General features: G+C 38.4%; 1 protein-coding gene across 10 annotated transcripts in view; it reads right to left on the reverse strand.

The window, feature by feature from the left end:
- The window catches only part of ANKRD46 (ankyrin repeat domain 46), a 69,010-nt gene that overhangs the window by 43,973 nt on the left and 8,809 nt on the right, over positions 1 to 16,228 (reverse strand). Inside the window, exon 1 of one of the 10 annotated variants that reach the window (XM_060127443.1) lies at positions 12,929 to 12,954. The exons of the other annotated variants lie outside the window; for them this stretch is intronic. The gene's annotated coding sequence lies outside the window, so the exon portion shown is untranslated. Of the gene's footprint in view, positions 1 to 12,928; positions 12,955 to 16,228 lie in introns of those variants that run through there. 10 annotated transcript variants of the gene reach the window in all.

Raw genomic sequence — 16,228 nt, forward strand, 5'->3', positions numbered from 1 at the left:
GGAATGCATATTTTTCCCATTATAAATGGTGGCTACATCTCAGGTTAGCCCACTAAAGCAATTTTAGAAATAAAATGCTATTTGCAGCGGGGGAAAAAATTAAAAACAACCAATACTGTGTTTAAACCAAACAGGTACATTTAAGAAAAAAAAATGTCTAATCTGTCTTGAATACTGGTACTTAAATCTCCTCCTGAGATTGTCCAACTACCTTTTCTTTTCAGTGTGAAAGAAAACTGGCTCAAATCTATCTGCAGTCTTTTCCACATGCCTGACCCCACCCCTCCTGCATCTCGGTGCAGCCCCACACTCACACTTTCACTGGGACCCCCCTCAGGTTTCCCCTTAGGGCACTGACAGACATTTGAAGAGTCCCCCATCAGTCCCACTGCACTCTTTTCTTGAGGAAACGTGGAAGCAAGGGGGTCACGGACAGGCAGCATGGACCACAAAAAATCAATAGTAATTTGTTAGGCAAACATTTACTGTGTGCCCAAAATGTTCCAGATAATATGCTAAGTGGTAAATTTGGGATATAAAGTCTAAATCCCAAATTTATACTTCCAGCTGAAATTCATGACTTTTACTAGTCATTTACGCTGTCATCAAGTCCCTTTAAATAAACTTATAGGGAATAATCAATGGCATTTTATAAAGCTCCATTTACCATACGTAAGTCAGGTTGTATCGTAAGGGCTATCAGTGTGAGGTTGGAAGTGAAGACAAACTACATGTGAGGACCAGTCCCACAACAGTTCAGCAAAATCATGATGACATGATAATACGCAAAACATCCAACCCTCTTCAACTGTTCCCTATATTTCTGCAAGTCTGTAATACCAGTTTAGACAGATTTCATTATCACTGAGCCACTTAATTGATTTCCCTGAACAAACAGTCTGCATTCACCCAAAGCCTACTATTTTCCTTTTATGTCCTGCCCACTAGAGCTGAGTCTTCATGACTAAAGTCTAATATGTTAATTTAAGATGTGGCTTTTTCAATGTTAAAATGGTACAGGGGTTATTCTGAAGATAGTAGGATTTATATTATGAAAAAGACAAGTGTAGCTGTTTATTTGGAGATAGAATTATCGATTATATAGTTATGTGCCCCCAAAGTAATCCTAATGTTTCCTTAAATCCATAAGAAAGACCATTTTCTGCCAGTTTCTTTTGATATGACAAGGTCACATAAGAAAATAAACGATCAAATTACAAATTTATGTGATTTCAAACTTAATGCTATATAAATGCATTAGACCTAATTACTAGAAACCTGCCAAGAAAATGCTGAAGACCCTAAAAAAACCACTAGAAAGCTATTGATAGATTCCCCAAGAAATAATAGAAGTGAATAAAAATCGGGACACGTTAACTATTGTCCAAAGGGTGAAGAGGACTAAAGATTTTTTAAATTAAACCTTTTATTTTGAGATAATTGTACATTCAAATTCAGTTGTAAGAAACAATACAGAGAGATCCTGTGTACCTTTCACCCAGTTTCCCCTGATGGTAACACAGAGTAAAACAATAGTAGCACCATATCACAACCAGGATATTGACATTGATACTGTCAGGATACAGAATATTTCCAGCCCCACCAGGATCTTTGCCCTCTTACAGCCACACCTACTCCCCTCCTGCCCCTACCTCTCCTTATCCCCTGGAAACCACTACTGTCTTCCATTACTATAATTCTGTCATTTCTAGAGTGTTACATAAATAGAGCCATACAGTATGTAACCTTTGAGGATCTTTTTTTTTCACTCAACATAATTCTCTGGAGATTTATCTGGGTTGTTACCTGTATCAACAGTTTGTTTCTTTTCTACTGCTGAGTAGTATTCCAAGGTATGGATGTACCACAGTTTAACTGTCTACCTACTGAAGGACATCTGATTATCTCCAGTTTTGGGGCATTATGTTAAGGCTTCTAAAAACATTCAGGTACATATTTTTATATTAAGTCTTCATTTCTCTGGGATAAATGGCCAGGAGTGCAATGTCTGGGTCATAGAGAGGCCTAAAGATTTTGATGAAAAGATTGTTGAGTCTAAATGTGCTCATCTTCTCCATGAAGAAAGGAAGGAAGGAAGGAAGGAAGGAAGGAAGGAAGGAAGGAAGGAAGGAAGGAAGGAAGGAAGGAAAGAAGGAAGGAAGGAAAGAAGGAAGGAAGGAAAGAAGGAAGGAAGGAAAGAAGAAAGAAAGGTCTTCTTTGAAGTCATTTCTCTGGGTGCTAGGAGAGTAAGAGATTATTTATGGAAGAGTTTGTAGGACCTACCATTTGGAAGGGCTCAGGTAGAAGCCCTGGTATTTACCAAAGGGAATGTGTCATAAGAACCATTCCACAAGCAGAGTTAGAGGCACTAATGCGTGATATCTTTCAAGATGCACAGAAGGCTGAGCCTGTCGCCTTGTGAACGGATATGGGCATACTGGAGGCTGCTTTAGAGGAGGGGAAAGCAGAAGGGAGAGAGACGCGATACAGTCTGCCTGTCCTGAGAGGCGCTACTTTCAGGAGTGAACAGCACTCTAGAGGCAGTTTCTCTACTGTCAGATGTTCAAAGAGCTTGGTTACTCCACCCAGAATGTATCTGGAGCTGGAATGCCTGGGTCAGAATCCCAATTCAGCTACTTACTAGCTGTATGACTTAAGCACCCAAAAAATAACAGTTATTACTCTCCTGGGGCTGGGTACAGTCCTCAACTGTGCTCTAGCTTGCATAGAGCACTGATCCTCTGGTAACACAGCAGTTTCTAACAACTGGGTAACCTCTAGTGGGGAGTAAAGACCTCCAGGAAAGAAAAAGAGAACTGGTTCCTCCTGGCAGAAGAAAAACCACAAGAACAGCCAATAATGGGAATAGTCAAGCCCCAGAAAGTCCTCTGGTTGTTCACCATGGCCTGGTTCTGATTCCTAAGGGACAGTGTCCATAAGGGACAGTGTCCAATGACTGGCTCAGAGGCTAATTCCCTGGGATTGTTAAAAGCAGGACTTTGGGGGTCAGATCTTAGAGGGCTGGCACAGCTTAGTATTTAAAACTCCAACTCCACGCTCTGTGGCACTGCCCAGGAAACGCCATGAGGATGCAGGCACTCATTCTTTGGGACCAGGCAGTCACCCAGATCTCAGTAACAAGAGCTCCGAACGCCAAACAGCACTTGTCTCAACCCACATAACAATAAGGAGGTTTTAGTGAAAGCTTGTGAGTCCCCAACTTGATAAGAAAGTTCTAGTTAATACTCTCTTTCCTTTATATTTTATTTTATGTTAATCTTAGGTCAATCTACAGAACTTTAAGATAAGTATTAAGAACTAATGCAGAGAACGGAGCCCGCGTTTCTGCAGAGCTGGAACTCCCGGCTCAGGGTCTCTTCCCTCCGCCGTCACTGAACTGCCCCAGAGCCCAAGGGGAGGGAGGCCTCACTGAGGATGCCGGCTCCGGAGGGGCCCCGGCGGCCGAAGCCGCAACAGTCCTGGGACCGCGGGCCAGTTGTTTCAACAAGTAACTTAAAGACAAAATGGAAAAACAAGGAGGTTTGTGCCTGAGATGATGCTGACATGAAACCATGGATGGCCACCTTGTGCCAGCCGTGTGGATGAAAGGCTCTTGGTGCAGCAGCCAGGAGTCAGGGCTGTGCCTCTGAGCTGGGAGAGCCAACTTCAGGACACTGGTCCACAAGAGGCCTCCCAGCTCCACGTAACATCAAACAGCGAAAATCTCCCAGAGATCTCCATCTCAACGCCAAAACCCAGCTTTACTCAACGACCAGCAAGCTACAGTGCTGGACACCCTATGCCAAACAACTAGCAAGACAGGAACACAGCCCCATCCATTAGCAGAGAGGCTGCCTAAAATCATAATAAGGCCACAGACACCCCAAAACACACCACCAGACGTGGACGTGCCCACCAGAAAGACAAGATCCAGCCTCATCCACCAGAACACAGGCACCAGTCCCCTCCACCAGGAAGCCTACACAACCCACTGAACCAACCTTAGCCACTGGGGACAGACACCAAAAACAAAGGGAACTGCGAACCTGCAGCCTGCGAAAAGGAGACCCCAAACACAGTAAGTTAAGCAAAATGAGAAGACAGAGAAACATACAGTAAGTTAAGCAAAATGAAAAGACAGAAAAACACACAGCAGATAAAGGAGCAAGGTAAAAACCCACCAGACCTAATAAATGAAGAGGAAATAGGCAGTCTACCTGAAAAAGAATTCAGAATAATGATAGTAAAGATGATCCAAAATCTTGGAAATAGAATAGACAAAATACAAGAAACGTTTAACAAGGACCTAGAACTAAAGAGCAAACAGTGATGAACAACACAATAAATGAAATTAAAAATTCTCTAGAAGGGATCAAGAGCAGAATAACTGAGGGAGAAGAACGGATAAGTGACCTGGAAGATAAAATATTCTGCAGAGCAGAATAAAGAAAAAAGAATGAAAAGAACTGAGGAGAGTCTCAGAGACCTGTGGGACAACATTAAACACACCAACATTCGAATTATAGGGGTTCCAGAAGAAGAAGAGAAAAAGAAAGGGAATGAGAAAATATCTGAAGAGATTAGGGAAGTTGAAAACTTCCCTAACATGGGAAAGGAAATAGTTAATCAAGTTCAGGAAGCACAGAGAGTCCCATACAGGATAAATCCCAGGAGAAACACTCCAAGACACATATTAATCAAACTATCAAAAATTAAATACAAAGAAAACATATTAAAAGCAGCAAGGGAAAAACAACAAATAACACACAAGGGAATCCCCATAAGGTTAACAGCTGATCTTTCAGCAGAAACTCTGCAGGACAGGAGTGGCAGGACATATTTAAAGTGATGAAGGAGAAAAACCTACAACCAAGATTAATCTACCCAGCTAGGATCTCATTCAGATTTGATGGAGAAATTAAAACCTTTACAGACAAGCAAAAGCTGAGAGAGTTCAGCACCACCAAACCAGCTTTACAACAAATGCTAAAGGAACTTCTCTAGGCAGGAAACACAAGAGAAGGAAAAGACCTACATTAACAAACCCGAAACAATTAAGGAAATGGGAATAGGAACATACATATTGATAATTACCTTAAATGTAAATGGATTAAATGCTCCCACCAAAAGACACAGACTCGCTGAATGGATACAAAAACAAGACCTGTATATATGCTGTCTACAAGAGACCCACTTCAGACCTAGGGACACGTACAGACTGAAAGTGAGGGGAGGGAAAAAGATATTCCATGAAAATGGAAATCAAAAGAAAGCTGGAGTAGCAATTCTCATATCAGACAAAATAGACTTTAAAATAAAGACTATTACAAGAGACAAAAAAGGACACTACATAATGATCAAGGGATCGATCCAAGAAGAAGATATAACAATTGTAAATATTTATGCACCCAACATAGGAGCACCTCAATACATAAGGCAAATACTAACAGCCATATAAGGGGAAAACGACAGTAACACAATCATAGTAGGGGACTTTAACACCCCATTTTCACCCATGGACAGATCATCCAAAATGAAAATAAATAAGGAAACACAAGCTTTAAATGATACTTTAAACAAGATGGACTTAATTGATATTTATAGGACATTCCATCCAAAAACAACAGAACACACATTCTTCTCAAGTGCTCATGGAACATTCTCCAGGATAGATCACATCTTGGGTCACAAATCAAGCCTTGGTAAATTTAAGGAAACTGAAATCGCATCAAGTATCTTTTCCGACCACAACGTTATGAGACTAGATATCAATTACAGGAAAAGATCTGTAAAAAATACAAACACATGGAGGCTAAACAATACACTACTTAATAACCAAGAGATCACTGAAGAAGTCAAAGAGGAAATCAAAAAATACCTAAAAACAAATGACAATGGAGACACAACGACTCAACACCTATGGTATGCAGCAAAAGCAGTTCTAAGAGGGAAGTTTATAGCAATACAATCCTACCTTAAGAAACAGGAAACATCTCAAATAAACAACCTAAACTTGAACCTAAAGCAATCAGAGAATGAAGAAAAAAACCCCAAAGTTAGCAGAAGGAAAGAAATCATAAAGATCAGATCAGAAATAAATGAAAAAGAAATGAAGGAAACGATAGCAAAGATCAATAAAACTAAAAGCTGGTTCTTTGAGAAAATAAACAAAATTGATAAACCATTAGCCAGACTCATCAAGAAAAAAAGGGAGAAGACTAAAATCAATAGAATTAGAAATGAAAAAGGAGAAGTAACAATTGACACTGCAGAAATACAATGGATCACGAGAGATTACTACAAGCAACTCTATGCCAATAAAATGGACAACCTGGAAGAAATGGACAAATTCTTAGAAATGCACTCGGCATTCTTAGAAATGCTGAGACTGAACCAGGAAGAAATAGAAAATATGAACAGACCAATCACAAGCACTGAAATTGAAACTGTGATTAAAAATCTTCCAACAAACAAAAGCCCAGGACCACATGGCTTCACAGGCGAATTTTATCAAACATTTAGAGAAGAGCTAACACCTATCCTTCTCAAACTCTTCCAAAATATAGCAGAGGGAGGAACTCTCCCAAACTCATTGTACGAGGCCACCATCACCCTGATACCAAAACCAGACAAAGATGTCACAAAGAAAGAAAACTACAGGCCAATATCATTGATGAACATAGATGCAAAAATCCTCAACAAAACACTAGCAAACAGAATCCAACAGTACATTAAAAGGATCATACACCACGATCAAGTGGGGTTTATTCCAGGAATGCAAGGATTCTTCTATATACGCAAATCAATCAATGTGATACACCATATTAACAAATTGAAGGAGAAAAACCATACAATCATCTTGGGCTTCCCTGGTGGCGCAGTGGTTGAGAGTCCGCCTGCCGATGCAGGGGACACGGGTTCGTGCCCCGATCTGGGAAGATCCCACATGCCGTGGAGCAGCTGGGCCCGTGAGCCGTGGCCGCTGAACCTGTGCTCCGCAACGGGAGAGGCCACAGCAGTGAGGGGCCCCCGTACCGCAAAAAAAAAAAAAAGACAAAAACCATACGATCATCTCAATCGATGCAGGAAAAGCTTTCGACAAAATTCAACACCCATTTATGATAAAAACCCTGCAGAAAGTAGGCATAGAGGGAACTTGCCTCAACATAATAAAGGCCATATATGACAAACCCACAGCCAACATCATCCTCAATGGTGAAAAACTGAAACCATTTCCACTAAGATCAGGAACAAGGCAAGGTTGCCCACTCTCACCACTATTATTCAACATAGTTTGGGAAGTTTTAGCCAGAACAATCAGAGAAGAAAAAGAAATAAAAGGAATCCAAACTGGAAAAGAAGAAGTAAAGCTGTCACTGTTTGCAGATGACATGATACTATACATAGAGAATCCTAAAGATGCTACTGGAAAACTACTAGAGCTAATCAATGAATTTGATAAAGTAGCAGGATACAAAATTAATGCACAGAAATCTCTGGCATTCCTATACACTAATGATGAAAAATCTGAAAGTGAAATTAAGAAAACCCTCCCATTTACCAATGCAACAAAAAGAATAAAATATCTAAGAGTAAACCTACCTAAGGAGACAAAAGACCTGTATGCAGAAAATTATAAGACACTGATGAAAGAAATTAAAGATGATACAAATAGATGGAGAGATATACCATGTTCTTGGATTGGAAGAATCAACACTGTGAAAATGACTCTACTACCCAAAGCAATCTACACATTCAATGCAATCCCTATCAAACTACCAATGGCATTTTCCACAGAACTAGAACAAAAAATTTCACAATTTGTATGGAAACACAAAAGACCCGGAATAGCCAAAGCAATCTTGAGAACGAAAAATGGAGCTGGAGGAATCAGGCTCCCTGACTTCAGACTATACTACAAAGCTACAGTAATCAAGACAGTATGGTACTGGCACAAAAACAGAAATATAGATCAATGGAACAGGATAGAAAGCCCAGAGATGAACCCACGCACATATGGTCACCTTATCTTTGATAAAGGAGGCAAGAATACACAGTGGAGAAAAGACAGCCTCTTCAATAAGTGGTGCTGGGAAAACAGGACAGGTACATGTAAAAGTATGAAATTAGAACACTCCCTAACACCATACACAAAAATAAACTCAAAATGGATTAAAGACCTAAATGTAAGGCCAGACCCTATCAAACTCTTAAGAGGAAAACATAGGCAGAACACTCTATGACATAAATCACAGCAAGATCCTTTTTGACCCACCTCCTAGAGAAATGGAAAGAAAAACAAAAATAAACAAATGGGACCCAATGAAACTTCAAAGCTTTTGCACAGCAAAGGAAACCATAAACAAGATCAAAAGACAACCCTCAGAATGGGAGAACATATTTGCAAATGAAGCAACTGACAAAGGATTAATCTCCAAAACTTACAAGCAGCTCATGCAGCTCAATAGCAAAAAAACAAACAACCCAATCCAAAAATGGGCAGAAGACCTAAATAGACATTTCTCCCAAGAAGATATACAGATTGCCAACAAACACATGAAAGAATGCTCAACATCATTAATCATTAGAGAAATGCAAATCAAAACTACAATGAGATATCATCTCACACTGGTCAGAATGGCCATCATCAAAAAATCTACAAACAATAAATGCTGGAGAGGGGGTGGAGAAAAGGGAACACTCTTCAACTGTTGGTGGGAATGTAAATTGATACAGCCACTATGGAGAACAGTATGGAGGTTCCTTAAAAAACTACATATAGAACTACCATACGACCCAGCAATCCCACTACTGGGCATATACACTGAGAAAACCATAATTCAAAAAGAGTCATGTACCAAAATGTTCATTGCAGCTCTATTTACAATAGCCAGGACATGGAAGCAACCTAAGTGTCCATCAACAGATGAATGGATAAAGAAGATGTGGCACATATATACAATGGAATATTACTCAGCCATAAAAGGAAACGAAATTGAGTTATTTGTAGTGAGGTGGATGGACCTAGAATCTGTCATACAGAGTGACGTAAGTCAGAAAGAGAACAAGAAATACTATATGCTAACACATATATATGGAATTTAAGAAAAAAAAAAAAGGTCATGAAGAACCTAGGGGCAAGACGGGAATAAAGACACAGATCTACTAGAGAATGGACTTGAGGATATGGGGAGGGGGAAGTGTAAGCTGTGACAAAGCGAGAGAGTGGCATGGACATAGATATACTACCAGAAGTAAAATGGAGAGCTAGTGGGAAGCAGCCGCATAGCACAGGGAGATCAGCTAGGTGCTTTGTGACCACCTAGAGGGGTGGGATAGGGAGGGTGGGAAGGAGGGAGACGCAAGAGGGAAGAGATATGGGAACATATGTATATGTATAACTGATTCACTTTGTTATAAAGCAGAAACTAACACATCATTGTAAAGCAATTATACTCCAATAAAGATGTTTAAAAAAATGGGAAAAAAAAAGAACAAATGGAGAAAACGTGTTCTATTTTAACATATAATTATAACATAACTTTAAATTGGTCTTCCATACCAAATATCACCAACCATACAGAATGTATTGATTTATTTTTCATTTTGAAAGGTCACTGGGAAAGGCAAGACTAAGTGCTACAAATGGTTCAAATGGACTGACAGCCTTATGCCTATATAGCAACTTTGGTCAGAGATTAAAGCACCAGACACTTCAACAAAATTCAAGGGAAAAATGGCACACCTGAAGAGATGTGCTATCAGATCTCAATGCCTGCATATTCTAATGTCAAAGTACTAAATCTGAGAATGACATACAGTAAATGGAACCCCCAAATCTGGATTCACTATACCTCACTTAGTTATTCTTACCCTTTTAAAAGGATACAGTTGTTTTTAAAATATAAAATAACCTCAAAGAACCATAAAACAAGAACATCCAATGAATTCATTAAATCCTAACTGCTTGCACTTTAGAATTACTGTTCTTAAAACCTAAGCACTGCACAGATTCCACAGATATTAGGAAAGGGTAAAAAAAAAAAGCTCAACCTAAAAGAAATTTAGCTGTGAGCAAGTAAACATTTTAACAATAATTTAAACCCCTTCCCAAAATATCGATAATATATTTCTTCAGTCTGTTTACCTTCAGCAGCTATACTTCTCTAATAGAGTGGTCTCAATAATTTGCAAGGCTCAGAAAAGTGGCCTTAATATGGCCTTAATATGTTTAAGGCCATATTACTGTACGTGGCAGAGTGGACTTCAAATTTAGTCTATAATATTTGCAGTATGTCATGCAGCTTCTATACAGTTATGAAGATAACCAGGAGAAAACAGTTCATACAAAGCTTTGTTACTTGTTCAGAACCGTTTTCTAAAATTCCTGACAGTCTTCCTCTAGAAGATAAAAAATGGGTCTGACCTGTCTGTGCACCCTGGCAGATTACACAGTGCCTGACGTGTTATTTCTTGAAATCTAGACGTGAGAGAATCCAATAATTCTTTGCTGAATGTACACTCAATTAAGTTCATTGTAACAGGATTTTAAAGTAACATTTTTTTTCTTATGACTAGTTCTACAGTTCATTGTGAAATTCTTAAAATAAATATGAAGAGAAGAAAATAAGTTACTCATAATCCTACCAACTAGAAATAACTATCATTAACATTTTGGTGCTATGGTCTCACAGCTTTTTTCTCTCTCTATTTTTTAAATTCATAATATACATACTAATGTTAAACTTTTAAAATTATACTGTGAACATGCTTCCATGTTACCAGTCTTCTATTACAATTTTTAATGGTCATGTTATATTGTACGCATGTACCATAATTTTCTTACTGAATTTCTTAGCACACTAAAAAAGAATTTTCCCTATACTTTTCTAATTATTACACAAATTCAAATTCACTGACATTTTAAGCCAATCAAAATGTAGATGTCTAAGAGAATTTTAAAATAATATTTTTGGTCAAAATTTGACTATCACAATGGGTTTTCAGGCAATGTATTTAAAAGATGTGACACAGATGGATCTGACTATAATGTAAGGCTGGGGAACCTATTTCATTTTTTTATTGGCAAATGGTTTTACTGTGATAGCAATCTTGATGCAATGCTCGTTTTGCTCACTATAAAACTTCCAACATCCTGGTTTACAGTTCATCTTAAACTAAGTTGGATTTAGGATCCTTATTTATCTGTTTTTTTGAAGATTGTCTTGGGTCTGAGATTCACATAAATCTTACGGGTAGGATTCCATATTTCAACCTTTGAGGTATCTACCAAAACAAAGGCAAAAAATATGTAAATATTTGAGTTCTTAAAAAAAGGAAAAGGGTAGCCCCCCTTTTGAAAGCATGGTAGTAAGTAAACAAAAAAAAGAATTGAGAATACTATCCTTTCAGGCTATCACAGTACCATGAAGAACATTTAAAGCAGGAAGTTTATAAGTAGAATCTTCTGAATTTTACTTCCAAGGCTCAAAAATAATTAACAGAAGTTCAAAAAGAGTAATTTTTAGATAAATCTGGACCCACCACAGAAACATTTTTACTTTATATTTAAATCTGTGGAGAACACATGTTTTATGGTATTTCCAAGTCCAATCTGGTAAAATTTTTAATCTTGTGATTTCTTCAATGCCAAGCTATCAATTACTTCATAATTAAAAATGTTTTAATGCACTAAAGGGGAGGTTAATTTCAAATGTGTGAATTACAGATGCTACCTTAAGAAAGGCCAGTTGTGTTTAAGTTCATATAATAATTAAAAGTAGGCTAATCGGGTATTACTTAGGTGGTGCTCTTAGGGAACAAAGGATTTATTTATGTTTATAAATATTTATTGTTATGTTTATTATTTATAATTAAAAAGGAAAAATGATTTATTTGTATGTTTGCTATTACTCTGCAAACAACTGCTTAGCAACATGTTCAACATTTATTAAGTTATTATTACTCCAGGTACTGTTTAAGGGTTTTTCCTGTAATAACTAATTTAGTCCTCATGAAAAAAACCTATATGGTAAGTACTATCGTTATCCTCATTTTATGGGTGAAAAAACTAAGTCCCTAAGTTTGTTTTCGTAAGAGTCTTTTTACATAATGAAGTAGTTTAGCAAATCTTTTCATCAAAGGTTATATAAAGGGAAACATCAGACTAGCCCACACACTCCGAATTAACTCAGAATTATTTCATTAAAAGTAAACTTTTTAAACTGCGGAAAAACAGATAAAAACATATCTGGAAATGTTTTTTACTTTACAGGAAGCATCAGTCTAACACATATATTCTGATTAATTCTTTGCAATCATTTCACACAAAGTAAACTTTTTTAAGTGTGAGAAAAATAAAAATATTTGGAAATATTTTCCACTTTACAGGGAGTGACTACATTCCTGGACTTGTTATTCTCAACTATTTCTTACTTGTTGGGATAGTGAGAAAACACTTGCCTAAGTTTTTATTTCTCTATCAGGAAATCAAAACACACCAAACAAGAGTTTCTGATATATATTTCCTGCAATATTTATATTACTTATTATTTCTTGCATTATTTAAATTTAGTTACAATTCAAATTTCAGAAAGATACTGGTTTAAAATAAATAAAAATTAACTTTTCACAAAGAGAACATTGTTTATCTTGGATATTTTATTTTTTTATCTTTTTGCGGTACGCGGGCCTCTCACTGTTGTGGCCTCCCCCGTTGCGGAGCACAGGCTCCGGACGGGCAGGCTCAGCGGCCATGGCTTACGGGCCCAGCTGCTCCGCGGCATGTGGGATCTTCCCGGACAGGGCCACGAACCCGTGTCCCCTGCATCGGCAGGCGGACTCTCAACCACTGCGCCACTAGGGAAGCCCTGGATATTTTATTTTACTCTAATGCCTTTCAGTATTTTCCAAAATTTTTACTGTTTACCGTGTTTAAAATTCTTAGCAAGGAACCTCCTCCCATAGAAGTTTCCAATGTATAATCTGTAATTATATAATAAAGACATTAAATAAGCACTGAGCAGTCAATGTGAAGTTTTTTTTTTTTGAATCTGTCAATATTTAATTTATTTTCAAACCAGCAAACGGGTGTCATTAATTAAGAGGCACCTTAATGGAAGGATTACAACCTGGCGAATCAGAAAGTCAGGTGTCCCGCCCGAGGCAGTCAGAGGTTCTGGAAAGGAAGCAGCAGGTTGATGTTACCTGCCTAGAGTGACCCCTCAGTCCTGCGGTGAAGGTGACACAATTCCTGGGCCTCTGACCTCACTGACGTTACGTCTCAGGGGAGGAGGGAAAAGCAGTTGTGGCAGCAGATCATATCCCCACTGAGGGGGAAATGAGACGAAGGCCATCTTAGGCATGGACTGGAAGCTGCCCACAGTCCTACCTCGGGCTGTGGCCATGTCTTGTTTCCAGCTCCATGGAGACAGTGGACCACCATCCATTCTCAAGGAGGCAGCCGCTGGGGTACGGTGGGCCCATCCCAGTTGGTGACCCATCCTGGTTGGTGGCCCATCCTGGTTGGTGACCCATCCTGGTTGGTGGCTTGTTCCAGTTGTGGGCCCACTGCAATGTGAAGTCTTTCATGCACATGTAGTACTTCTGTAATAAAGTTATCTGATTTTTTTAAAAATCAGTTTTTTCCTAGACACAGCTGTATTTTATTTACATGGACTAATGGTGCCACCTTGTGGCCTACCTGGACTTCAAGAGCAATGTGAGCATCTAGAACAAGCAAGAGGAGTGAGGGCCTTTGAAGTTTCCCTTTGTCCCATTTCACAGTCACTTATTATAATTCTCACTAATTTTGAAACTGTTCAGAATTGGGATGAAGTTCAATTTTCCTTAAAAAAGAAAAGTTTACCTAATATAATGTTGTATGCCAATCATATCTCAATGAAGAAAGAAAAGAAAAGGGAAGAGAATATTCCCTGGCAGTCCGCTGGTTAGGACTCAGCGCTTTCAGTGCCTTGGCCCAGGTTCAATCCCTGGCTGGGGAACTAAGATCCCGCAAGCCGTGCAACACGGTCAAAAAAAAAAAAAAAAGACCAGTTTACCAAGCAAATAAATACAATAAATATGATTCCAGGCCTTTAAAAAAATCTAAACCTCATTAAACCCACCTTATCAGACTTCATTTATACAGAATTGTTAAAGTGCTACAAAAATGACTTTCTTGTTCATTTCTTTGGTGTTATTTTAAAATATAGGAATTACAACTTTTGTAAATTATTCCTTATTTCCTAAATAGTTCACAAAATTTAACCAGACTTCACCTCAAATAATCTGAAAGCACAAGACTGTGTTCTTAGGAGAAACTTAAGTATTTCTATGAAATTTTTACAGCTGAAGGGCCATCCAGGATCATCTAACCTAGATCATCGAACCCAATCTCCCTGTTTTACAAATAAGGATACTGAGAACCAGAGAGGCTGTAACTTTACATGCCAACCCTCACCTCTAAGGTTCTAGCCCTATTCATCATCTATGGTAGAAATATAAGGTACATCATCTTCAACATAATAGGCTTTCACAGTTCTCCTATAATCTGTTCCCATTCATGCTCTGAATTATGTGCTAAATGGAAGCTAGCATGTATTGCATCCTTAATATAAAACACGCGTTCTAGTGACACAGGACCCTCCCTAAGCTATACAACCCAAGAGAGGACCTAGTGGACTTTGAGGTGTGGTGTGGCTGCTGGTAAGGCTATGCAAATCACTCTAGTCTAGAGCTCCATGATGCTTATTACACTTATGGCCTAGGTAGACCCTTAAAAATCAGGAACTCCTTACACATCATCATTAGACCCACATCCTACTCCACTCATTCCAACCTCTAGGGACCCTGGTAAATAATAAGAATGCGCAATGAAAAAGTGACTAAAGACAGGCCTAAGGGGCTCACGTAGCCAAACCTTCAAAAATGGCATGTTTATTTGTATAGATACCATATGGGGTAGTAATTTCCTCTTTCTCCCCACTGGAAATAAGAATTAAGGATGAGACCTTTGGTAGGAAGTGAGTACAGAGTTCTAATAAGAAAGTTGAGGAGTGTCTGAGGCTTTAAAGGGAGCCTTTGGTTCTTTTCCTGCTGTCTCTCCTTTGGACTGTGGGTAACCTATTTCGGGAGGCATCTTTTGATACCCTGAGAAAAGAAAGTAGTGAGTTATATGCTTAGAAATGGCTCTAGGTTCAAGAAAGAGAAATAGGGATTTTTTTTTTTCCCACTAGGTTTTTTCTGGTTTTTTAGCCCAGCTTATGAGGATAAAAATAAGTATAGGATTACAAGCAGAAGCTGTATTTTTTGGCTGGAGTTTTCCTCATGCTGCCACTTAGGAACCTAAGATGTGGGGCAAGAAGTGGGAAATGCCAGTATTGTAAAGTGGAACTGAATCAGCAGTCCTGGTAGCTTCTTCAGTAGAACAGCAATTCTGAATAGAGAGACAATGCGTCACAGCAATCCTCTTCCTGACTGAGACCTGGCTCCCACACATTGGATCTGTGAGTTGGCTCAGTTTACTTAGGTCTGGTGTAATCAGGTTCTAGGGTATCTTTCAGAAACAGGAATAGGGGCTAGCAAATCCCTGTATCAGTTTCCCATGGAACTATTTTTATAGACTGCCCAAAGACCTACCAGGCCATTGTGACCAATATGGGAAAGAGTGGTCAGTGATTAAGGTCTCAAGTTTTAATAGATACATGGCTCTTCCAGATGCACTGAAATGTCTTCTCAGCAGAGTTATTTTCTTAACATTGTCAATTAAAATTGTTTGTTAGGTTTAGCAAATACAAACCTCATTTTCCTTCTGGTCCTTATTTTCAGTCTCTTAAAACGATTTAGTATTTTGTCATTTGGTCTATGACAAATACTAAAGAGACTGGGAATAATATGGTAAATGTCTTCATTTCAAAATTTTTTTTTCTGTATGAACTGTAGATAGTGTCATGATGTACTATAAAACTGTTAGGAAGAGTCTTTTTTTTTTAAGTTTGAACAATTGCTACTTTGAACATTTGTCCTTGTACTCAAGAGAACTGCATTGTCAAGCAAAGATAATTATGATAGGAAAATTATTCTTTAAAATACTATGAAAAGGTAATTACTTCATGGTCTTCAAACAATAGATGGGAGGATAAACTTCTTATAGTTAGATAAATGAAACAAATTACATTCTCAGAATTCACAAGCTTTGGATTTGGGAAAATGATCTAGGAAATGAAAT

The sequence above is a fragment of the Lagenorhynchus albirostris genome, chromosome 17 (assembly GCF_949774975.1).
Source record: "Lagenorhynchus albirostris chromosome 17, mLagAlb1.1, whole genome shotgun sequence".
NCBI lineage: Eukaryota > Metazoa > Chordata > Mammalia > Artiodactyla > Delphinidae > Lagenorhynchus > Lagenorhynchus albirostris.